This window comes from Lagopus muta, chromosome 2, assembly GCF_023343835.1.
Source record: "Lagopus muta isolate bLagMut1 chromosome 2, bLagMut1 primary, whole genome shotgun sequence".
In the NCBI taxonomy this organism is placed as follows: domain Eukaryota; kingdom Metazoa; phylum Chordata; class Aves; order Galliformes; family Phasianidae; genus Lagopus; species Lagopus muta.
In genome coordinates, this window is record NC_064434.1 from 10,411,147 (window position 1) to 10,437,370 (window position 26,224).

General features: G+C 40.2%; 1 long non-coding RNA gene across 1 annotated transcript in view; it reads right to left on the reverse strand.

Annotated features, from left to right (window-relative positions):
- Nucleotides 1-26,224, reverse strand: part of LOC125689274 (uncharacterized) — a 44,973-nt gene that overhangs the window by 11,819 nt on the left and 6,930 nt on the right. The window lies entirely within an intron of this gene.

Here is a 26,224-nt window from a genome sequence, read left to right on the forward strand (position 1 = left end):
TTATCAAGAGTGGAACTCATCAACTGAGATAAACTCATGGCAGATTCCAAAGAAACACGAGAGTTGCCTAATGGTAAGGAATTAAATTTCAGAACTCATTGCCTTGGGATGCAGGGATGGGTTCAGAGAGATTAAGTACATCTGCAACATAAAGATTATTCGAAGGCTGATTTCAGACTTGGGATTCTGGACAGTTGTGAATATTTGATCTGAGTCAGGATGACCATACATAGGCTCTTTGTTTTGTTCTTCTGAATGAGTCTCTGAGCAGTCACTGAGGGCTGGCTTGAATTCCAGCCAGCTATGCCAGTGATTTCTCTGAAGGGTGGCATGAAGGCATTGCCCATGTCATTCAAGAAATCTGTGGTGCAGCAGGGTAATTCAGCTCTTCAGCTAGCAACTGAAAACATCCATCATGTCTTGTCAGCATTTTTTTGATTTAGCTTTACCCCAGAGCTCAAGCAATTATTTGCAGCTGAAAAAAAGGGCAGCTACAGTCACTCGTAAGATTTGGTCTCCTGCATGGCTGTATAGGAGACTTCAGTCGTCTTGTGGGCACAAATACAGTTTCTGAATTGCGAGTGTGTATATGTATGTTATCATACTCTTTCACTGTGAAAGTAGTAACTACTGTATGTGGTAAAATGATATATTGTTGTCCGCAAAATGTCTTTGGCAACAGGATGTTCGCTAGCCTTGGAATTTTGCCTTGTATAAATATTTTTAATCTACTCCATGTAGGCATATTTTGGCTGCAAAATAAAGGGTTTTGGAGATTAATATATCCAGGCTCAGTTCTGCTTATACATCCTACATACATCAAGTTTTTATTGAACTCTGCATCTAGAATCTTTGTGTAGCAGCTGTTTTGGGGTCTTTTTTTTTCTTTTGCCTGCTTTACTCAAAGGAGGATTATGACTATATCCTATTTTTATACTCTACAAATGTAGTAATTTAATCTACAGATATATTTTCATTCTTCAGATGTAACCTATATAAAGCATGTTCAAATTTATGGTCATTGCTTTTCCTGTAAAGTATATTATTGGCCTCTTTTCAAATGTCCACATTTTCCCAAGGAATGCCCAAATAGCTATTTATCAGTGAATAAAGAATACAATGATTATTTGACAGTATCAAGTACCTTTCAGCTGAGTGTCTCAAAGCTCTTTCAACCATTTATTAATCCTCAGCATGCCCCTGGGAAGTATCTTTCACCGGTCTGTTTTATTGGCACTGCAACTGGGCCTCGGAGAAGTTGCATGCTTTGTTTCAAGTCTGAGAGTCCATCATCCACAAGTGAAAGCATAGCCTTAGAGCTTCTGCTTCACCACTGCAGGATGGAAATATGTTGTGCCTTCTCACCTGTTAAAACTTCTGCCAGAGCAAGGCAAAGTTGAAAGGAAGACAGATGGTGATTCTGCCCATGTGTTCTTTACCAGCACTTTTCCAAATACTGCTACCATCAGAGGAAAATATACTTATGCATAAGTACACACTCGTTTACATCCTGCAATTATTTAACAAACTTTTGTGCACTACGCTTCTGCTGCACTGAGTGTGTGATATTGATTTACCCCAATTGCCAATGACATGGTGGAAAAGGTGACAACTAATGAGTGGGTTCCTCCAGGCCCCAATCCTTGTTGGATGAGCTTTGGCAGCCCTAAGGAGGGGTTTGGTATAGGAAAACAAAACTGCAATATTTGGGGGAATCGCATACTGGAGAGGGGGTGTTTCTATAATTCAAACATCAACAGTTCTACTGTGAATACAGAAATAGCTTTCAGATGGACTGTGGACATTCACATCTTTGTCCAATTTCTGCCTCAATCTGGATGTGATAAAATGCCTCCAAATGCCAGTTCAGAATACAATTTAGCAGCTGCCCAAAGTGCCTTTAGTTAAAGTCAAGCTCCATTTTAGCAAGAAATGTGTTTTGCGCTTCTTACAGAGCTGGAAGCTGTTGCTCACACTGGTTGTGTATGCTTTTCTTCACATGGCACTGTATACATTTCATGTGCCATGCAAGTTATATTAATTGAAAGAGACTGTGAGATGTTTTTTGTTTTGTTTTTTTTTTCAGCACTGTGCTAGGGCAATTAGGCCAGTATTCCTGTAAGCTTATATCTCATTACAGAGGGACAGTGTGTCCCTCTCATTACAGAGGGACAGACGCACATATTACTTCTGTAACTGGAAATGAAAGACTGACACCAGTGCTGGCCCTTGCATCTTCCTGACCAGCTCAATGGCCCTTGTAATGTGTGAATGCAAGAATGCGGGGCTGGAAGGTGGAGGTAATTCTCTCTCCCTCCTACTCTCCTGCCTCAGAAATCAGCAGAGAAGTGAATATCCCCCTTTCATGAGTTCAACAAGCATTTGGCAGAGATCAGGCCATAGGAACAAGGAGGGATTGGGAAGTAATGGTGGTGGACAGACACAGATTTCTAGAAACACAGTGCAATACAGCAGAGAAAGAATGGCAATCATCACTTAACAGCAGATGGTGATGGTTAGAACTGTAATGGGGGCCAAGAGATGTTTGCTTTCAGAGAGGTGAGATGGTACCTGTTCTCACCTTGACATTGCCATCACACTTTTGTGTGTCATACAAAATCTCTCAGTGGCTGCTGCCCTTTGATCAAGTGCATTCTGGGAGAAGCATCAAGTAATACCCTGATCACACTGAAGAGACAGATGTGCTTACACTGTTTCTAGAACCTTGAGTGAGATGTGGTGGGCAGGATGGTTGTACTGAGCTGCTCATAACTGCTGCAGAGGAAACTTTTGTTCTTTTTTCTTTTTCTACTATTCTGCTTTAATGGGGAAAGCAACTCAATGCTTCCCCTTCCAAAACATGTATTACAGACAGGAAAACTGGATCACAGACTGCATTTTTTTTTCATATGGAGAAAAGAAGCTCCATTCTCTCAGCTTGTCTTCATACATCACATATATTAAATCTTCTGCCCCTCTGTTTACCTTGTTCTCTCTCCAGCATACCTGTGTCCTCCTTCAAACACATAAGTCATCACACTTCTTTATATGAGACCTCATTATTTCCAAGTAAATTACCTACCGCATCTCATGTAAGATTTTCCCTCAACTTCTTGCATAGTGAGACTTGCAAAAGCACTAGTTTGTTGAATAATAAGTATGCAATTTGCTCTAACCAGAGTTGACTTTTTCTGTACTTCTGTGATTCAGAATCATGGGGCTTCTCTGGGTTTTAGATCCTCAGACTGTCTTGCACGTTCAAAGTAGCTTCTGTTTGTGGGCAAGGGAAGTATTATCTCCCCTAAAGAAATTATATTGAAAGTTTTGCATTCCCCAGAGTCTCCCCCTTCCCTTCCTGCAGGGTTTCCCACAAGAGGCGAGTGATTTGGCCCCTGAAATTGATGCTATTTTATGAATAGTTAGCTTCATGTGTTTACAATGTGCTAATGATGGCAAAGCATAGGAAGTCTTTAACCTAATGCCATTGCAGACTGAGCCACTGTATACATTGAGACTTTTTTTCTGCTTGCCACTGCCTTTTTAAAAAGCAATTTTCCCTATAACTCATTTTTACCTTAACTTCACCATCAATAAGAGCAAACCCCAGGCCTTTCCAACAGACATGGATTGTTTCCAAATACAGAGACCTGTCTCCAGCAAGTTATTTCCAAATCTTGCCAAATAGCTTCTCTTCCCAAATGAGAGTTTATAACAATATAATATAACCTCATGTGACCACTGTTGGTTTTTTAATGATGGCCACCATTACACAACGGATACATGAAAAGTGTTGGTAGCAGCTCTTCTCCTTGATCTTCATGTCATTGTTGCTACCCACATCTCTTTTATCCCCAGAGACCAGGAAATGAATGCCCTCACACTCCCATGTTGGGCTAATCAGAACTGAAAGTCCTCGGTTTTGCCTCACGAGCCTGTCTGGATACATTCCTCCTAAGCTTGACCTCACTCACTGCACCCTTCAGGATGTTCTAACATTTGATCTTCCACCATTTTATTTATTATGTGACAGTGCTGGCTTTGCTCCTTTGGCTGCATGGGATATACATTTTGCATCCCAGGAGTCACCAGGGATCGTGTGAATGTCCCAGTAATGGAGGATGTAAAAAGTCCAAGATTTAAGTACAAAAATGGGAATTAAACTCTTAAGAATCTGTTTTATACTTAGAATCCTCCAGCTAACGTACCAGTTCTCCTGGCTGAAGTGTAGTAATAAAATGTTCTGGTATTTTGTTCAACAGGAAAGATTCAGAATAACACTGTCTTTTTGGATATACATTTGTAATTGAGTAGTACATATTTCTGTAGTTTAGGTAGTCATGTTTGACATGATCTGTAATAATTAGCAAAGCCTCGTTGACCCATAGCACTCTTAGCTGCAAAATAGAGTCTGCAAATTTCTTCTTGAGGAAAATTCACCCTTAATGTAACTCCATTAACTTCATGCCCTTGAGATTTATACTGATATCTACAACTAACATCAAAGAGTTCAGCTAATTAAAGCAGGGAATAAAAATTACCCTTTTCTATCCCTTAAAATTCCACCCGGGCTAGAAGGGAAATCCCCTGTGTTTTTTATTGTCCCTTCCCAGAAGGATAAACAACCTTCTCTGTGAGTTCTTGTCTTTTCCCACTGTGACAGTTAAATGGACACTGCTGGGTTGAAAGTAACGCTCCTAATACTGTCTCTTATTTGCACTAGTATAAATCACTAGTAACTCCACTGCTGCAAATGGAATTACAGTGGTAAAAAGAATCAGTATAGATGGGAATAAAAACGGTCCTCATATTTACAGCAAAAGAAACAGCACTATCTACACGGTATCTATAACCTGTCACACACCCCAAACTGTTTCCTGTTCCCCAAACTTGTTCTTAAAATCCAAATTACCAGACTTTATGGTGTTAACTCATTGCTTCCTTAAACTTACAGCATTTACGTGCTTCAGTTATATTTTACTTTCACCACATGAGATAAAAAAGTATTTTCCACAGATCCTATAATATAATAAATGTCATTCTTGCGAACAGCAATAACAGGTAAATTTTCAATTGTGACATTATGTATTCTTCTACTGTAAACAGTGGAATATCACTGTTTGTTCTGGTCCCAAATAACCTCTAGGTGTCAAAACCTGAGAAACATATGTGAAATTTTCAAAAGCCTATGTGTATCATCTCAGTAACATTTTTTCCATAAACTATATAAGATTAAGTTGAGAGGGAAATATCTTTACTTAAAAGAATTGTAAACCTCAGCGCTGACTTTTGGAAAACTAGAAATATCAAAATGTTCCTCAGAACAGAAGATTCATGTAAAAAGTTTTTAGTCACAATTGAGATATAGTTTTGAAAGTTTATGAATTAAATAGTTCTTGGAAGCCCACTCTCCAAAGCTCTTTGGTCAAGGTTTGAACACTGCCCAACACCACTAGGACTATGGAGGGTCAAGTAGGGCTGGGACAGACCTATCAGTGTGAAACACTGAAGAATAAGCAATTTCTGGTCCAACAACCAATAAGTGGGTTGGGAAGAACATTGTAGACTTCCAGCAGGACCCTGTACGTATTTCATCAAAACTTTATCGGAACTGACAACTTCCTACAGAATAGTTCTGTTTTCCCAAACTGGCAGTTTCCAAACAAAAGAAGCATTTGATCGCTGGCTCCCAGCCAGCCTTATTCTAAAATGCTCAGTTCAACTTGGTCCATACACAGTAACAGGTTATTTCCAGGAGTTTACACCTGACTGGCACGCACTCCGCTCTCTTTCACTGTCCAAACTATTCCTTCAGGCACTTTTGTTTACACACACATCCTTTGGATAAGAGCATAAATTAGTCTCCCTAAGAAAATATATCAGTGGTCACTGATCAATGTAATATACTTTAGAGACTAAACCAGATTAAAGTGGGCCTATTAATACCAGAAAATACCAATCAATATTTGAACTGTTTATCTCTATACATGCTAAAAGTGCATTAGCAAAATAGCAGCTTATATACAAAGCAGCCCATTGTACCCACGTTGGTCCATTTTTCTTCAGTCTACAGCTGTGCACGTAGCCCCACTGGTTGTAAAATGCCAAAACACTGCTCCTGACAGATCACACCTGCTTCAAATAACACATCTCACCCCACACTAATCTGCAGCTATAGGCTGGTTTTAATGATTTAAAAATGCCGGTATTAACTCTTAATGCTCAACTGGTTTTTATGGAAGCAGCAGAGTCCATTTTGTCTAGTTTAAATACAATCTCAATAAAACAGCTGGGAAATTGCAGTGCCAGGGAAAAGACATTCAAATCCACCATTTCCCCTATTGTAATAATAATCAGCTTGACAAAGTCAGATAGTAAAGCAGATTGTAGCACTTTGGGACTTTTTATACATATATTTAATTATATTGTTAAGTTCCCCATTTGAAAGCAATTAAAAAAATACTTTCAGTTCAGGATTATAAAACGACCCACTTCTGATTTCAGCCTGACATTTTTATTGGTAATCTGAGTTATAACATGCTCAGGTTCATTCCTCATTGATTGGCTGCTGAGATTTCTGCCAGAGCTTTATAGCTTTATGGGAAAGTACAGTATTTAAAACTCCTTTAAATTCATGGCTACTCCTGCTTCTGAAAAAGCTTCTCTTGACTTTTCAAAAATGCATAACAAGAGCCCATGTTTACTTAAAAACATCTGCTTCATCCTTTTTGGTGTAACATAAAAAAGTGGGTTGATGTTTTCCATGCTTTTCTGTTAGCCATGGCTGAAGCTGCAATGGAATACAACTTCTTACCGAATCTGGCTTCTCCTCTACCCAGCACAGCTCGTGGAGTTGTGTGTTGAAATGTGGTACAAAATGGACATCCTGGGTGAAACCATCATTAACCGCATATACCATGTACCAGAATCCTGTAGGACTTTGACCTAGCTCTTAGCTATGACTTGTCAAAGAGAATGCAAGTAGTGGCTGGGAGATCTCATTGCCTGAGCTTGATGCTGGCACCCCCACTGAGAATAAAAGGGGCCTAAAGACCACTAGGAAAGTCATAGAAATCAGAAGGTTTTATTTTGCAGATGATGTAGGGAAGCTGGGGCTCATAGCTGGTGGGGAGGTGGCAGCCTGTGCCCAAGGAGCTCACTGTGCCATGCCTTGCTCATCAAGCCTCCCTCGGAATCTGTGACATCAGAGCCATCAGGGCCTTGAAACTGGGATAGGCAAAGGTTTGACTTGAGGTGGTACAGCCTATATCAGAGGATATCAGAGCACAAATAATGTCGTAGTCCTCAAAAGAATCAATTGGGTTCTATCTGTATTCAGGCCATCTCAGTGTCACACCTTTGACTCAATTTCTGGTAAATGTGTGGGTGGTAACTGATGGTGTATGCATTTTTGTGGACAGAGAAAGGGAGTATTGCAGATAGTGAGCTGCTGTCAACAAATGAGGAGTTTCACACCAGACTTACAAAATGTGCTTTTGATGTCTGCTACCTTGCAATCACTCGCACTGACACAGGCTGAACCTTGGAGGTGAACTTATTTGTACATGCAAGTTTGCATTTCCAGAGCCCTTTCTAAAACAGCAATGTTTCACAGCTAAGTCTCCCCCAAACTTAGCACTGTTCTTCCTGAAGGAATACAGGGTGTATGAAAGCATAACAGTAAGAAGCTGTTTATACCCTTTAATATTATAACTCAGCTTTTGTCATAAATCTTTCTCCTTGATTGCACATACCTCCAGCATGAACTCATGCTCCTTTTGATTTTCCTCTTTATTACCCTTAGCCAACTGAGTGATGTGTGAGTTCCTGTCATGGTGCTGACTCTATTACAAAGTGCAAAGGTAATTTACATCACGGGGCTGGCAGGGCAACCAATAGCACTGTGCCTGAGAGGTGTGTGGTTCCAACAAGCCTTTCTCTTTTATGGATGATAGAGGGCAATTTTTATTTTCTTTTTTTAAAAACAACAAAATATTAATTTCTGTGCATGGTCAGAGGCAAGTCTTCAAGCTGGGAAAGTAGATTTACTTGCAGCATCATGAGAAATCAGCATCTTCTTTCCACTGAAGAGCCCCAGGAGCAGAGCCTGAACCCCCACCTCCCTGCCTGAATTCCTCTGGCTCATCATGGGGGAATCAGAGAGGTGGGGGAGAAGAAAATTCATGTTTCTTTGCTGAGGAGGTTCACTGTAAGCCAAGACTCCCTGGAGTCAGAGCTGCAATTTTCACACAGTTCTATAGCCTGACCTGTTTGGAAATATTCATTCAGCTTGGATATAAACAAACCTTCACTCTATCTGAGTTCAGGCAGGGGCAAAAGTCCTGCCAGGAGCACAGCCTGAGTAAACGAGGTTGGTCTGCAGAGAGCTGGGAGGAAGAAATTCCTTTCCAGGTGGCCCTCAGTGGATATTCACAGTGCCATTGCAACTAATTTTGGAAGCTAATCACCTTACACTCTCTTTATTGTAATTAAGGAGAGAGAGACACCTCATAAAGTGATTCAGAGAAGCCTAGTTAGGCTCTTGGTGTGAGCTGCACCCTGAGGACAGCTCACCATGGTATATAACCTGAACTTCCACTCGACATAAGAGAATACAAATAGCCAGGATGAGTGCACCCCTCCACTGCCTGGTGTAATTCTAGACCAGAGAGACAGACACAAAGCTTCTTGTGGCTGGGGATGGAGGCCCTATAGTTCTCCTCTCTGATAAAACTCTCCTGAAGCTAAACTCTGTGCTTAGAGAAATACGTGATTGCTCTCTTCACGCAGAGTGACTGGAAACAAGACATCTCCCTCCCCTTCACACACATCACATGTATTTAGACAGTGATAGTCTCCTTTTTCTTTAAAGTAGACTCAGCCATTGGACAAGCTACAATGATCCGTGGGAGTGCTTGAGTCCCATTTGCACCACACAGTGAAAAAGCTTTTCCTGCATCTTCCTCAGGTAGCTCCATGTGCATTGTTTTCAACCTCCAGTGGGAATTCTGAAATAACCACATTATTGATGCTATGAATTTGTTTGTAAAAGATGATGAAGCCTGTAACTATCAGTGTTCTGCAGGAGTTGGTGCTGGGTCTGGTTTTTGTTCAACATCTTCATCAGTGACCTGAATAAGGGGATAGAGTCCACTCTCAGCAAGCTTGCTGATGATACAAAGCTGTGAGGAGTGGCTGACACACCTGAAGGCTGTTTTGCCATTCAACAAGACCTGGAGAGTTGAGCAGGGAGGAACGTGGTGAGGTTCAACAAGAGCAAGTGTAGAGTCTCGCATCTGTGAAGGAATAATTGCATGCATCAGTGCAGGTTATGGGATAACCTCCTGGAGAGGAGCTCTGCAGGGAAGGACCTGGTGGTAATAGGTTGGCCATGAGCCAGCAGTGCGCCCTTGTGACCGAGAAGGCCAATGGTATCCTGGGGTGCATTAAAAAGAATGTGGCCAGCAGGTCAAGGGAGTTGATTCACCCCCTCTACTCTGCCCTGGTGAGGACACATTTAGACTACTGTGTCCAGTTCTGGGCTCCCCAGTTCAGAAAAGACAGGGATCTCCCAGAAGGAGTCCAGCAGAGGGCCATGAAAATGATAAAGAGAATGGAGCATCTCCTGTATGAGGAAAGGCTGACTGACCTGGGTCTGTTCAGCCTGGGGAAAAAAAGGACTGAGATAGGATATCTAAAGGAAGGTGGGAGACAAATGGATGAGGCCAGGCATCTCTTGGTGGTGTGTAGCAACAGGACAAAGATTAAAGGCCTAAAATTTGAACATAGGAAATTCCATACTAATGTGTGGGAACTTCTTTACAGTAATGGTGACAGAGCACTGAAACAGGTTGCCCAGAGAGGTTGTGGAGTGTCCTTCTATGGAGATATTCAAGACCTGTTTTGACACCTATCTGTGTGATGTATTGTAGGGTAGCTGCTTTAGCAGCAGGTTTGGACCCAGTAATCTCTTGAGGTCCCTTCCAACCCCTGTGATACTGTGATTCTGTGATTCTGACAATAACAAAGTTGGATCCATCTAATCAAAGTTATTCAAATCTATCAGAGGTTTTGATACCTCTTTGATATGGAAGTTAGCGATCCAGGTAAATTTGGGAAATGAGTTTCAGCTGCTAAAAAATCCTAATTCTGATGCTCATTTAATTTCAGAATAACTGTTTCCTGTGACTTGTGGTGGTGGCTATAGGTCTTTTCTCACACACACATATGCACTACACAGCTCTGCCAGCCATACTTTCTAATAGCTTGCACTCAAGGCGATTCAACATAAAGTTTCCTATACTGGCTTTCAGTGCACAGTTCAATTCAAATCCTTTCATAAAGGAGCTTAGTGTAAGCCATGGATATTAGGATTATGGATCTGTTCATAAAAGTATAACTTTTCAACCACCTCCCCTAGCAGAAATGGAAAAGAATTATGTTCCACATAACCTTAAGAGAGTCTCAGCATTAATACAAAAGGAACCAGTGCAGCCGCTCTGTAAATAATCTCACACTAAACATTTCTATGGGACTTCTATTTGCAGCAGTAGCTTAATTCCAAAGATATATAAATCTACCTTGTTTGTAAAACTACTGTAGGGCCGTACAGCCCAGGCCAAATCGTCGTTCCACTGACATCCATGAGACCTATAGCAACAGAAGAAAGCAACCCTCCCATATGTTTATTATACAATATTTTATATGGCTGTCATGCTCCACTGGCTTTTTACTGAGCTGCAGTCTGACCTTCAGCTTAGTATGAATACATGGTGCAAAGTGACTGTGCGTAGACTGCTTCATTTACCAGCGATCGCAGGGTGTTGCATTATCTCCCCCTGGGACATGTTCTACATCTGCTTTAGGGGCGTGTTTACACTGGAGTGAGTGTAGTTTGAGCAGACATTCCTGAGCAAGCTTTTTAAGAAATATCTGAGTACTGTTTGCAGCACAGCTGCGATAGCACAGATATTAGCACAGGCTGGCCAACCCCATATTTACTGAGTTTTTTGGGGCTAGACTAAGCCCCAAGCTGCTGAACAGAATACTCTACCCAAAATCCAGGGAACTCAGGGTTTGCAGGTTCATCCATGCTCTGGTTCCCTGATTCTACACAAAGAACAACTTCGTGAGATTGCAGAAGCCAGAACAACAACTGCTCAGCACATCCAGCAACTCAGCAGACACCACACACTAAACACATTTATTAAACAGACTGTGTTCTAGACAGCTAGGAAAGAATTGTATGAATGCACACTTATCCCTAGGATGCCTCACTAAGACAGTAATGTTTGCTTTCAGCAACAAGACCATCCTGAACCCTTAAATATAATTTTTGGGAGCACTGCAATGGTAAAGCATCAGAAGATTGTAGAATCACAGAATCATGGGGATTGGAAGGGTCCTCTGGAGATCATCGAGTCCAACCCCCTGTTAAAGCAGATTCCCTACAGCAGGTTGCACAGGAAAATGTCCAGCTGGGTTGTGAATGTCCCCATAGAAAGATTCTCCATAACCTCTCTGGGCAGCCTGTTCCAATGTTCTGCCAACCTCAAAGTTCCTCCTTCTGTTTTTATGGAACTTCCTCTGTTATGGTTTTTGCCCTTTGCCCCTTGCCATGTTGCCATACTTTGAAAATGGGTGACCTCAATGTGCATATCTAATTGACCAACATGTGGCTTCTTTCCCTGTTGTGCATTTCCTCCTATACTCCTGGCACCAGCTAAGGGGACAGGAGGAAAGAGCACAAGCACATTTCTCCGAATTATGCTTCTGCTTTCCTATTTCTTGTCATTGCTCTTCTGGCACTAAAATTTTGTACCAAAAACAAAGTACACAAAGTTTTGTACCTTCTTCTCCATAAATAAGCCATCTCTGTGTTTGCTCAGTATCTGTTAAGCCACTGAACTGTGACTGTGAATGAACTTGTGACTTATAGATTTCATTATTCTCTCTGCCCTTCTTGTGCATAGGTAAGTAGCTCTAGGCAGGATGCACATTTTCTGTATGTGATAGCTTCTCTGTTTTCTCCTACAACTCTCCTGAAGTCCCAACCAGGCCTATAGAGTCCCTGAATCACAGAATCACTATGGTTGGAAAGACCACTAAGATCATTTGGTCCAACCATCAGCCCACCACCACCATACCACTGATTGAGGCCATTCAGTGTGACATCCACCATTTTCCTGAAAACCTCCAGAGGCAATGACTGCACCACCTCCATGGGCACCCTGTTACTACATCTCACCACTGTTTCTGAGAAAAAAATTTTTCTTCATATCCAAACCGAATCTCTTCTGCCTCAACTTGAGGCCATTCCCTCTAGTTCTATCACTAGTTACATGGCTGACCCCCACCCCTCCACAACATCCTTTCAGTTAGTTGTAGTGAAAGATAAGGTCTCCCCTGAGCCTTCTCTTTTCCAGACTAAACAATTTGAGTTCCCTCAGCTGCTCCCCAAAAGACTTGTGCTCCAGACCCTTCATAGCTTCACTGTCCTCCTTTGGACACACCTTCCAGTTTGTGTTAATTCTTGTAGACACTGTTCAGAGCAATGCCGGTTATTCAGAGGAAAGCACACAGCAGTCACCATTATGACCTAATTTGAGGACACTGCCCCTCTAAAGACAATTATCAAACAGAAAATATTTTGCTAAATGTAGATTTATCCACCCATTTCCATTAAGTATAACCAATGCAATTGCTACTATCATGATGCTGTAAACACAGTATTGCATTCGGATGTGAGACACAAGTGTGTTGGATGGTGCTGTTTTCTTCTGAATGCCTCAGTTTCTTTACCAGAATAAAAAGGAGTAACATGCATTTCCCCTGTAAGTCTTTTGAGATCCATTAGTGAGTAAAGATATCAATAGAAGTACAGTTTTACAAGTGACTGTACTTTATATCATTACATCCTTTCAGTGAGAAGAACTGCTGTACTTATGGAAATAAAAATAGGTTGGGGTCAAAAGTTTGTAGAGATTTTACAAATCTGGTTATTCAGATTTGTCAGTGTTTATGTCTCTATTTTCCTAAAAGTGTAAGAATTCTTATCTGAACTTTCTGTGTGACACCCTTTTAGTAACGGAATTAGTGAACCTTGCACAGAGGACAATTCCGCCTATGCCTTTAATATTTGCAATAACCTTTTCTAATGTAGCAAAACAGCTCCAAACAGTAAGCAGAATATTGCTGTATCTGGATATTTATTACTCCTACTGTGCAAAAGAAAAGCAAATCTACTTTTTTGTTCACATAGATGTTCCTATAAACCAGATAGTTAAGTGATGTATTTGTTTTGGTCGCAGGCCAAGCAGAAATATTTAAATCCTACTTTTGGAAGCAAGAATTATCTAATCACTCACTAGCTTTTATAATAAAACATTTATCATGGAACATTAATCCATTAGTACTTATTTTCCATCCCATCCTTTCACTAGCACCTTGCTTTGAACAAGGTTGAGTTTGGCTGTGATTTTTCCTTTTATCATATATCATAGTTACATGATGGGACACACCAGCATTGAATTTTGAAGAAAAAAAACACACCCTGCACTTTGCTTGAACTTGGCACCCAGATGTTCTGCTTGTGCTTCCACTGCTAACAAAATAGTGCATGTGTGAGTTCTGAAATTAGTCTTTCATCGTTATGTACCAGGGTTTCGTGGTTGCAAGGAGGCATGTGGAAACAGCTAAGAGTAATTACCTGCTAAAGAAAAACTTGTGTTTAACTAGCTTTGTTTTTTCATGGCTTTCATTTGCATAGCACATCACCAAACTGCCACACTTAAGCTCTCTGGCATTAAAGTCAAATACGAAAAGCTTCAGGGGGATTTCTGCTTTGTTTTGTTTTGTTTTGCCAAATTAGAGATTAAAGGTAACCTCTGACTAAAAGGTGCCACATCACCTATGGTGTCGTGTAACTGATCAAAGGTTTGACTTCACCAGGCTCTTGCAGGACCCAGATTTGCAAAGCCACCATTGCTCATGCCAATGTCAATTGAGGACTAGACGGTGACACATCCCGTTATGGTGCAAAACCTATGAGAGGAAGGGAAGCACCTGGGGAACTACACAGTCTCACTGCATTTTCTTCAGCTTCCTCTGAGAAGAGAGAAAACAAACAAACAAAAAAAACCCAAACCTGAAAGTAAAGAAAGCTGAGAAAATATGGAAAAGATGGGAGAGATGGTCCTGGAGAAACCAAAAACCCCCCGCAGGGTTTTTCCATTTGAAGCTGGAAAAAGTCAGCTATTGCTTATGTATACTGCCCAGCCCAGCAGCAGTTGGATGTCCTGGTAGGCATCTCTAGTGACACTGTGACAGCTGGATCAGTCCCCTCATGCCCCATTGCATGAATCATAGAATCACAAAATTATTAAGGTTATAGAAACCACTAAGATCATCTGCTCTAATCATCAGCCCATGCCTGTGGCTGCTCCAGACCGTTTCCCCCAGGACCTCTGGTGAAACCAGAAGTATTCCCCTTCACAGATCCCAGACACTGCAAAAATCCAATGCTATGTGCCTCTAAATGAGGTCCTCCAAATGCAGCCCAGTGTGAAGGAAGCTGATTACATGTATTTCCCATTTCTGTGCAGACTTTTCTGAGCCAAATAAACATCATTTTTGTAGCATACATTAAGATGGAATGAAACATCAGTATTATATCCTGCAAGTTCTTGGTGTAATATTTACTACTAGAGCAGACCCTTTGCAACCTTCTCTTCTCCAGACTGAACAATCTCAACTCCCTCAGCTTCTACCCATAAAACTTGTGTTCCAGACCATTCACTGCTTTGTCACCCTTCCCTGGACACACTTCAGGGCCTCAATACCTTTCTTGCAGTGAAACTACAGTGACTGGTGAGGATAGGATAACACAAATAAAACACACATTAAAACAAAACCGACCAATAAAGTAAGCGACTTCTGGGTAATAGGGAATAAAAGAGGAGATGATTTTGAAGCCGTGTTCAGATTCTTATTTTCCCTGCTGGCTGTGAATAGATTCATGAGAGCTTTATGGTCTCTGTGTGTCCCCCAGGGGAAAGCCCCATGGTTGCCTCACAGGGCAGAGAACAGCCAGATGCACAGTCAGAAGTGGACCTTTATATCTTTTAAATGTGATGCTTAGTAAGATTTCTGGGAGGGAAATGCTTTCTGTCTTCTCCTGCCTGTAGGCCTTTAATCCTCATAAAATCATTTTGTATTCTACACCTGTGTTTGTTACAGAGCTGCTTCAAGCTAACATAAGCAGAAATACTGTGTGTAAAGAAAGATGCAGAGCAAATGCAAACAGATTTGGTCAGTAGGCAAAACTCTCTTCAAAAATAGTGTAATGACTCTTTTCAATGTCCAAATATCTAGAAGGCCGCTATACACTATACGATACTGTACATTGTCCAAAAGGAACATGAAAAGTAGGCTCCTTAATTAAGCTACGTTTTCTTTAATTATTTGAGTAATTCCCTTCTACTAATTTACGCAAAGCCTTTATTTGTGTAGGATAGGGTACATATATGCACACGACTGTATTACATTTCTAAAAATACAATTTTCTTTTCCAATACTTTTATTTTCTGTAGACTAAACTAATGTATATATATAAAGATGTCCTTCCTTATTTTTTATGTATGTTTTGCTTCTTTATTAGAACAGATCTTAAGAATTGTTTAACAGAGGTAATTCAAAGTTATATTAGAAAAAAAATTATCTGGATTGAATATCCAGATATTGCAGTTAATGGAAGAATACTATTTTATTTCTTCCCATTGGGAAATCATTAGTTGCATTCTCAGAAATGAGTTATCAGCAGAGGAATCTGAGGATTTCTAGTCACTGAAATGGTATTACCTCATCCTTTAAGTATATTGAGCTGTCGGTGCAGGTGTGTTTAAGGGATCTGATTGAATTCCCTCAGCACCTACTAGCCAAAGATTCATTCAGCACTTGTGTTAAGCAGTCAAAACCATCAAAACCATCAAGGACACTCTAATTTTGAAGCCAAAGGCTGTTCCAATGGGATGCTCCTGCAGCCAGAAATAAGTAATGAAGAATCACACCCACATCACCTTCCCTCTCCTGGAGTCAGATTTGTACAAATAATAACATGTAATGTAAGAAATAACATGGAACATAAAGCAATACAGCAGCGTACAATACAGTACAGTATAATAAAAAGTGACTGTAGCATTGTTGAAGATTAGTGAAGCCGGACTCTGGATTGTCTGTGGATTCCTGATATTAGGGCAACTTCCTCTGGCAGGGTTGTCATATTTTCCTCTGCTGAGCCCTCCGTTCCCCCGCTACGCCGAAAGACATTTCTGCAGGGTAAGGCAGTGTCTCACTGAGTGCAGTAGTTTGCTAAGTTGTCCTGCAATAGGTAGTCTTACAACACACTGGAGAAAGATATGCCTAGCATTGATCTCCACCAAGTAGAAAGGTGAGATTTATGACCATACAATACAGGCCTCCTGCTATTTGTCTTATGACAGAGAAACCTAATCTTCCAGGACATACAAGCATGGCTACAGACCCCATAGCTACAGTCCTCTGAATAACAGTTAAAATACATGTATTTGACTATTCTTTTGCATTGATTAATTAAATCCTTGCAGAAAAACTCTCCATAAGAAAATTTGCAGATGTACATGTTCATAGAAAGGAAAAAAAAAAGGTATCATGTCTTTCTTATCATAGGAATGGATACCGAGTGAAGGCAACCACTGACAAATATGATAGCTCTCAGTCTTCCAAGAGAATTTTAAGAATATTTTACTTATATCATTCTCCTCCTACAGTAAAGTCAACTTTCTATGTATTTATCCTTTGCTAGGCTACATTATATGAAGAGAATCATAGAATCGTAGAATGGGCTGGGTTGAAAAGGACAATGATCATTTAGTTTCAATCCCCCTGCTATGTGCAGGGTCTCCAACCACCAGACCAGGCTGCCCAGAGCCACATCCAGCCTGGCCTTGATAGATAGAATGATAAAGACTATTAAATACTTAAGACAATACGTACAAAAAAAAACATTATAGGGCTTCTCACATGGGAAGTGTACTGGCAGTGGTAAAATAAGAAAAAAAAAATCACTTTTAAAAAAGCTGCATGGAAAAACCAAACAAAATTGCCTAAGTAATACTATCACACAATTAGATTGCTCGGCATAATTTAATACATGAAATGTCCTCAGTTCTCATACTATTCTCTCTCTTGACTGAAGAAGGAACTAAACAACCAGACTTTTTCCATTGCTAAATTTTCCATTGTGAAATGTGATGTGTTCATGACTGCTAAACTTTTGTTAATCAATGAATCGCTTGACAACTTTGATTAATTAGCTAGTCAACAGCTCATAAGACAGTGCAGTCAGACCATCTGTATTTCCTTTTGTCCTATGTGATTTTTCAGTGAAGTAAAACATGGCTGTTCCCGTTCCCAGACTGTTTGCTTTAAATGTTCTATAGAAAAATTATGTATTATTTTTATTTGTACTTCAGTAGCAACCAACAGTCTCCTCTACATTCCAGGCTCAATTTATGCAAGGTTTTATACGATCCCACAAGGCTGTCAGGGAAGAAGGGATGCACAGCAATTGAAAGGCTGCTTCTTCATGCCCTCGCACAGGCCTGGAGACACAGCCAGCAGCAGAGCTCAGACATGTGGAGTCCTAACCCAGCGCCTCACAAGCCTCACTGTCTCTGCTGCAAGAAAATACAGAACACTCTTGTCTAAGCAAACAGCATTGTTGTCGAAGACAATTTGCCAGCATGAGCTTTCCTGTAAAAGGAACCATTTTATTAGCACTCTGGGTGGGATGTCATCCTACAGTGGGATCTCTCCCATGGAGCCATCTAACCTACCCTTAAACTATAGGTGCTGTGTGTTACTGACCTTCCCAAGAAAGAGCCTCAGTCCCTTCAGCAGTGTTAATGTAGATGATGGAATCTGGTAGTAAGCAATGCAGAGACACATGTGGTAGGTGACAGCATTTTTCCATCTGGGGAAAAATAAAATTTCCATGTGTCTTTGTCAACACAAAAGAACGATGACTGTGAATATGGCTGGGCTGTAAAGTCGGTCGTGTTGGCACTATTTGGATATGTGTCACAGGAAATGAATCCTGCGTAAGGAGACAAATAAAAAGTTAATCTGACTTCTTGCCTTGATGTTCCTGTTGAGTTACTTCACATTTCATGTCTCTTCAAAGACGCATCACAGAAAACATTGTGTTTTCTATAATTGACATTTATTGTTCACTGTACTAATTAGGATTAGGATCTTCAATTACTTGGTATTTCTTGCTCAACTTCAGATTTAATGTTCCCTCTGGCTTTGCTGATACATTTCTAAAATCTCCTGTCTGAGGGGGAATTCATAACCTCTCCACTACTCCCAACCCCAGCAGAGACTCGAAGATCTCTATCTTTGAACCAGCTCCAAGATGCCCATCCCTGGAGCTTGCATGGTTCCATAAGCTCTGTGCCCACTTTAAGATAGCACCTTGCAACTTTTTTTTTTTTTTCTGGTTTAAACATGCAAGCTACAGCCTCTGCTCTTGTTTCCTTTCAGCACTTCCACTTTATTTATATGCCTCCCACTCTTTTTATTACCATTGCTCATGATATGGCCTCTCTGCCATTTTTGTCATTTCCACTCACAAACTTCTGTTACAAAAAAAAAAAAAAAAAAAAAAAAAGACAAGAAAAATACAGAATATTGGGATTAAGACTGAAATTTCAATATCTTGAACAGATCAGATGCTGAACTTTTCAATTCTGACGCTGGTAGGTATCAGTTTTGTGATCACTTGCCAGAACAAATGAGAAATGAGGTAGAAAGCAGGATGTCTTCCCCTGGGTCACAAACAGTAATGTGATTGTAATGTGATTTGGTCATCATCAGTTAGAGCACCATTTGAGACTTCTGTTTCAAACTCAAGATAGCTCCATTTCTATCTGAAGCAGCCAACAAACAAGCAAACCAGAAAATGCTACCCACAGTGTTTTACCTTAATACTTTTCTTTCCTTTTTTTTTTTGGCTTGTTTCAGACATAAAAAACAGAGGCCGTTGAGCAACGTACTGAAAAAGTTGAACCATACTAACCTTTGAAGAATCACATACAAAATGCTATTTTAAATCAAAAAGTATGTGTGTTACACTTTGGACCAGGTTGCCAGCTGATGTAAAACAGTTCAGCTCCTTTAATCGTATGGGGCTATGCCAATTTACATCAGCTGAGGATCTGTCTAATAATAATATGTGAAGCAAGGCTTCACTACATACTGTACTGAATGTTGGAAAACATCCTGTACTTAAATGCATGCAGCTCTTTAACTCAGACTGGCCACATTGTTTGACATAAGGGTTAGTTTTCAGATAGTGAAATTTCAGTTGCCAGGTGCCAGAGGCAATTTATCAGACACTCATAAAATAAAGATCAAAAAGCCCATCAGTCTCCCACTGCATCTGGGATCTAGGAAGGAACACTTACAACCCTCTATCCTTTAAACAGCTCTCACTTAAAGAGCTCACTGTTTATAATAACAAGAAAAGGAGAAAGGGGTCAGGTCAAAACCAGCAGAACAGCAGGTGGTGTTATAAAGTTTTTTTCTGCAGTTAAAACTTTTGTGAAATAGTATTTCCAATGTACTTACACAAGCCTGTTTCATACTTTTAATTTGTATTTTTAGACAATTTGGCTGTTAGAATGCAAGTAACAAATGACTTGAACGCTTTTTCTTTACTGTTTACTCCAATATATTACAAAAATAATTCTGAGTTCTTTCCTTTCGTGCTTCCCTTTTGACTGAAAGCCCTTGTTACACCCTACTGAACGCAGGTTTTAGATCCACTACCAAAATTCCTCCAAAGTTCAAAGGGGCTTCTGAGCAGTGTTGTGGTTCATAACCAGCTTAGTTGGAATGGTACAAGATGAAAAGTTTGGATTCAGATCTGAACCCTACTATTATTTAATATTAGATGAGGAATCACACTAAGTCTTCACTGAAGTTCGACTAATGAGCCTTGCCTTCTGAAGAGTTGCTCTGGTTCTGCCCTCTGGTCTTCTTGGTGGGGGGAGAGAAGCATTGCCCCACATCCAAGGAATGTGTCACGTTCTGGTTTGAGCACATTTCTTAGAACACCTTTCCTCAGTGTCAAAATAGCCATTCTCCATAGAATAACATATCTCCATAGATATCTTGCTATCCTAGAGGAGTCAGTGAGTATACCATGAAAGCCTCATCTCCAGTCTGCCACTGACAAAGACAAGCTGATAAATTTGATCTACTAATTAAAATATAGCATTAGTACTGAAAACACAAGATCAGAGGAAATCTCCCTCCAAAGTACTAAACACCTCTTGGGAAGTAGTGAGCACACACTGCTTTCAGAAACATCAGTGTTACATGGGATTGAACACATTGGAGTAGAGGAATTAAATTCCCTTTGATTTCAGTCATTTAAATTTAGATATCTGCTCAGGCTCTGTGTACAGTTAATGGAAAGAATAAGAATTCAAATAAATACCCTAACTACAGTCCAACTAGGAAATTCTGCATCATCTTCCACCAGTCAGTCTCAAATCCAGAGCTCCCACTCAAAACATCTACATTTTATCCTTACTATAGCCAATGCAAATGACTTCTCTGATACAAGCACTGTCTTCTGTAGTCAATGCTATTTTGTCTTGCATCGTTTCAGAAGTGTTCTCTGTTGCTCTTACCTCCACTGAGTGCAACAGCTTCTTTACCACTGTGTTGATTAATAGCCAGTTGTTGGGAACAGAAATGCCTCCAGGTTCACAAACACAGTGCTCATCATTTTTCAAAAACATAAACGTTTGTCAACAGTTACTTCACCGAGGTATTAGAAATCCATGGGAAGTAAGTGGTGTGTCTTGGATGCAGAAGTAAAAATTTTATTTGCTATGTGACCACAATATTATTCCTATACATCAGTGTCCACTGAGGCTAGTGCCCCCTTATTTTCTGACTGCTATCAAGCTTCCCATACACCTTGTCCAAGAAATCATTTTTTAACTCCAAAGCATGAGTCAGGTCTCCCATCTGCTTTGGACATCCATTCAAAAAAGCTTATTTGGCCCTAATCCCAGTCACTGAATTCTGTGTGGTATCCAGTATAGTGCATGCATTATTTTGAAATGCTGTAATATTGACTGTGTTATCTTTGCTTTATAACTCTGATTCCATAGAGCTTTCCTTTGCATTTCCAGCATACATTTCCCAGGCAGTTTTATAAAAATGTAATGAGGTGCTGTTATTAAAGCCTATTAACTTATACAGGATTGTTGCCTGATGAGAACTCAGTTTTATTTTCCTTTAGCAGCAGGCCAGATTGCAATCAAGTAGTTCCTCTAGTGAGTCTCCCAACAAATTCATCACCCTATTTCTTAGTCTTAGATAATGCCACAGTAGAAACCAGGCCAAGACTTTTGTTTTTCAAAGTTCCAACTGAGAAATATTTACTCTTTCCACAATAGTTGGCCATACGAAGGTATTTTTTCCTTCATTCCATTGTTTCTTATTCTTACTTTAAAAAAAAAAAATAAAAATAAAAATATTTATTTTACATCTATACTCCTAGAAATAATGCTGAAGTACTTATGGATTGTGCTGAGCTCATGGGTTTTGATTAAGATTTCTATATATAGCTGAATAATTTCTTTAATTTAACTCCTCTAATTCCTCTAGCAGGACTAGCATTAGGCTTGTGCAGCATGTAGAGGCACAAGACCACACAAAGGAGGAGGCTTCGCATTCCAGGTCACCATCTCCAGAGGCCAGAGCAGAGCAAGGGCTGCCAAATTGGTTAGATGGGCCCCAGCTCCACCTTGCAGCTGTCAAAGCCCTCCCACACACTGACAAAGGGAAATTTTCCCACCCTTCTCTGAACTCCAGAGATGTACTGAGCATGGAAACCTGCCTGAAGGTGATCGGCATTTTTACTAAAAAGAGCTGGAGGAGGAGAAAGGCCTTGCAATGAAGGCCCTAGGTTGTCTGGTTTCAGTTCCCAGCCCTGCTGCAGATTGCTTGCATGACCTTGCATTTTACTCCATTTTCATTCTGTTTTGACTTCATGTTTCATGAAGCGTGAGAAGGGAATGAAGACTTCTAGCTGTGATTAATGGTGAAATATGGCAATCAAACCACATTCAGGTCATCAGCATACTTTGCAAAAATAGTGCAAAATCAGAAAAAGGATAGCAGCTTTTCAGTGTAGACCAGGGAATGCAAACAGTAGATTCAGTATAAGATAATACTATATACTTTGCAAATATGAATAATTCAGCAGCTTAGATATGTGAGCTCTTACAAAAAATGATATTTCAAATATACTAGGCTCCTGAGAAAATATTTTCAGCCTGAATTGCAAAGAACAACATCTTCTGGCACTGCAAATATCTCATGAGATTCCTTAATTGATATACTTGTGAGTGTCCAAAATGTACAGATTTTTGGAAAGCTACTTTCATAGAACTGGAATTCATCCTAAATTTCCTTGGCATACATCTAATGATATCTGAAGAGATTTAACAAGTATTTCACAAGTACCAGACCTAAGAGAAAAGTGCTACTTCAAGTTGTCTCAGTGGATAAGACATGATTCTATGAATAGAATGGCTGAAAAACCCTTTCATGGCAGCCCTTTCAACCAACAACCCAGTGAACATAACGTGCCTACATTAAGTCTGGTTTACACCACTATATCCCTAATGTGGTGGTCGTTCTAAAGGAGTTTTTAAATTTTCCATGCAATTTATGGGGAAAACTAAGTGACTATAACGACCTCTATTTAGAGACTCATGCTCCCTCATTTTAGGCATAACCAAATGGCAAGTGGGACTCCTTCTGGAAGAGGCATAGGTTACCAAGGCAGATGAGAACCACCTTCTATTACCTAACAAAAGCTGGCCTAGTTTTATGTAAGGCCTTTTTATGATATCAAAGAGTACTACTTCACATATGCGTCTTCAATATCCATTTTTTAGCTTGGTTTTGACCTCACCTTCCCTTAAAGCAGCTATGAAGCTACTTCTAAACACAGCAGCAAAGCCTGAAGAGTATCAAAATCATATCTCCAGCTGTGATTTCATGCATGGTAAAGCCAAAAGAGAACAGCATGATCACCTATCTGCTGTGTAACACACTACCTTCATTTTCACTCAGAATATATTATTTGATAATATATCCTGAGTTTTAAGCAATTCATTTTTAATTAGCCACTTAAAAAACTTCACATTGCCTTAGCTAAGTTGCTCCAAAGTTTCATTAATTACAGCACAGACCAACTTTCACATCTCATTAACTTGGAGGAGTATGATTTACAGCAGAACTTGTGAGGTTGCCACTTCTGTGAGCAAGGGTTTGCAGCTACATAGTAAAACATATGCCTACATATAAAAATTGACATATATATTCCTGATGTGAACCCTGTCATTAAGTCAAGTCAGTTATTCTATTTTTACTACTCAGAATTCTACCAATTCCTCCCAATACAGGCCAGGTTCAAATCTTGGCTGCTTCTTTCTGCTGGCTCTGTGATCTCTCATCTCTTTTCCACTTTAGTCAAGTAAAGCTTTTCCATTTAGTCAAGTAAAAGCGAACTTCTCCTCTCTTCCCATCCTTTTCTGCCTCAAATCCCTTCATTAGCATGCCTGACATGTCTTATCATGTCAGATGCAAGCTCCCTACTCACATCTACCACAGCTCTGGAATACCGTTCCCATCTACCTCTGAAGCCTTCCATCTGCCCATTCCCACGCTCTCCATCCAAGCACCTCCCAGCCCCTCAACCAATCTGCTCCAGTTGGCTCTTTTCCTCCTCCCTGTGGTTCTCAGGAGCTGCCAGCTGGCCAGCTCTCTCTTCTTCCTCAGAAAATTAGACAATTTTTCTGTCCCCACTACCTAATGCGGAGTCAGGTTCATGTAACCCCATCTCAGCAGGAGAGCTCTAAACTCATCTTTTTGTTCTTGCATCGCTGTTGACACCATTTCTGGAGCCAGATTCCAGCAAAAAGTTGTGCACAGTTGTGATTAAAGACATAATGAACTGGCTTGTGGACATCATCTGGTGTATGGGATCTAAATTACTTGATGGTTTTATGAACATATCACCAAACATCAATTTGCCTTTAGCTCTAACACTTGGGTCTCTTGTTTTGAAAGCAGATGTTTCTCAGTTCCATGTAGAACTATTGAAAAACTTCAGAGATGCAAGAAAAGCTGCAAATAATTTTCTGAAAATGTTGTCAGAAGAAATATTTAATTAAAAAAAAATTCCTTTGTCCCTCCATAGTACGTGAAAGCTCAAAGCAGCCATGTGGTTTGGTTGTAATGGCTTAAATAGCCACGGATTTTTTTGTTTGTTTCAGACTTCTAATATCTAGTTTACAAGCTGCCAAGCATTGAGCTCCTAATGATACGGTTATTTCATGTTTCTAGACAAAGGGAATTATTTTTCTCTTATGTTATGAGAACTAATCATCATGGGAACAAAGGGAAAAGTTGGCTACCGAACTAGAGGAACAAACAAATCCACTACTTTCCTGGAAATGCTTCCTTTTTGCTGGCTAACATGAGCTAGTGATAATGCTGCACATGCCTGTATGGAAGGGATGACCTCTTTCTGTCCATTCTCTAAGCAGGCAGACAAAATCTATCTCCATTTCAGACACCACACGGCACATTAGTATGTATTAGTGTATATTTACACTAGAACTGGGTGCTAAGACAGCTTTGTAATTTTCAAATTGCAGATGGTTCATGTCTGGGCCATTCAGCATAAAGCCTGTACCCATTTATATGGACATAATCACACGTAAAAAGCTCTGCTCTTTGAATCTTTCTCATCCTTTTTGATTACCTACACAGAAAAAATGTCCTCTTAGAAGAATTATTTTCAAGCCTCCTTCTGACAGTGAACTTCATCTCATTTGACAGATGTAAATGAAAAGTAATTTAATATGCAGTTACCCTGATGCCTTTCTCCCAGATGGTGTTCTGAACCTGTTCTAACCTACATTTGTTTCCCCTGTTCTGACAGAAGAAGCTTATTCTTACCCATACCAACATCATCTTATTTTTGACACCAATGATAAGTTGGGGGGCTCAAAGAACTCAGTTTGGTCTTTTTCACTCTGGATCCACAGGGAAAATTTATCTAATTCTAGAAAGGGCTCCTTCTTTCACTCCCTCCCTAAAGAAGCAGAAATGAAGGACAGGAGAAACATCTGGTAACAAAGGAAATGACAAAAGTCAGGATCAGGAAACTACTGTATAATTATTACCATGTTCTGCAAGACTTGAGTGGCATTAGGTATCCTATGGAAGGAAATACATCAGGGCAAAAACACTTTCCACAGCTCCTAGTTTGAAGTACCAATGTGCTTGAAAATTATTTCAGGACTGAATTTCATCCCTCCCAGAATCAATCACACAGATAAGCTGTAATGCAGATCCTGGTGTTATCTGAAACTTTGTTGTATCCTTAAGGCTTCTAACCATCTCTTAGGGCAGAATCTGTGGTCTTCAAGATTAAAATGATATCACGACTTTTGTAAAGAAATGCATAATGAAGAAGGTGTTATGCAGGAAGGCAGTTCAATATGGACTTATGAATTTCTCCCTTGGGGGGACTGCACTTGTCTTTGTATGCAGCAGTTTTCTAAGATGAAACACGGGGTAGTTAGCTTCTTGGTCATGCCAAATTCAGCATAGAAAAATGGATTAAAGAACTGTGTGGAAAGACTTAAGAATCATAGAATCAGAATCCTTAGAGCTGGAAGGGACCTTTAAAGTTCATCCAGTCCAACTCCCCTGCAATGAACAGGGACGCCACAGCTAGATCAAGGTTTCTGCTTTGATTGCTTATTTAAAGCACTGGTGATTCAATTGTTTTTTCTGGAAAACACAGAAATAAATTTTTATTCTGCTTGTTGATTGACCACCTCTGGCCCAGGGCAGTGAATGAAATACAGCTGAACCATACCCAGTTTCACCATCACTGCTTGATCTTCCTCTGAGCAATCAGCACAGGAGGCCTGTCATCTGCTACTGCTTGGCAGGGGGAGATATAGGCATCAGGATGGGGCCATTGTGTCAGGAAAGCAGAATCACACTTCTGAAAGCAATTCATACTTAATGTTAGTTTTGTAATTCACCCATGTTGCTATGTCCTTTACAGTCGGGAATG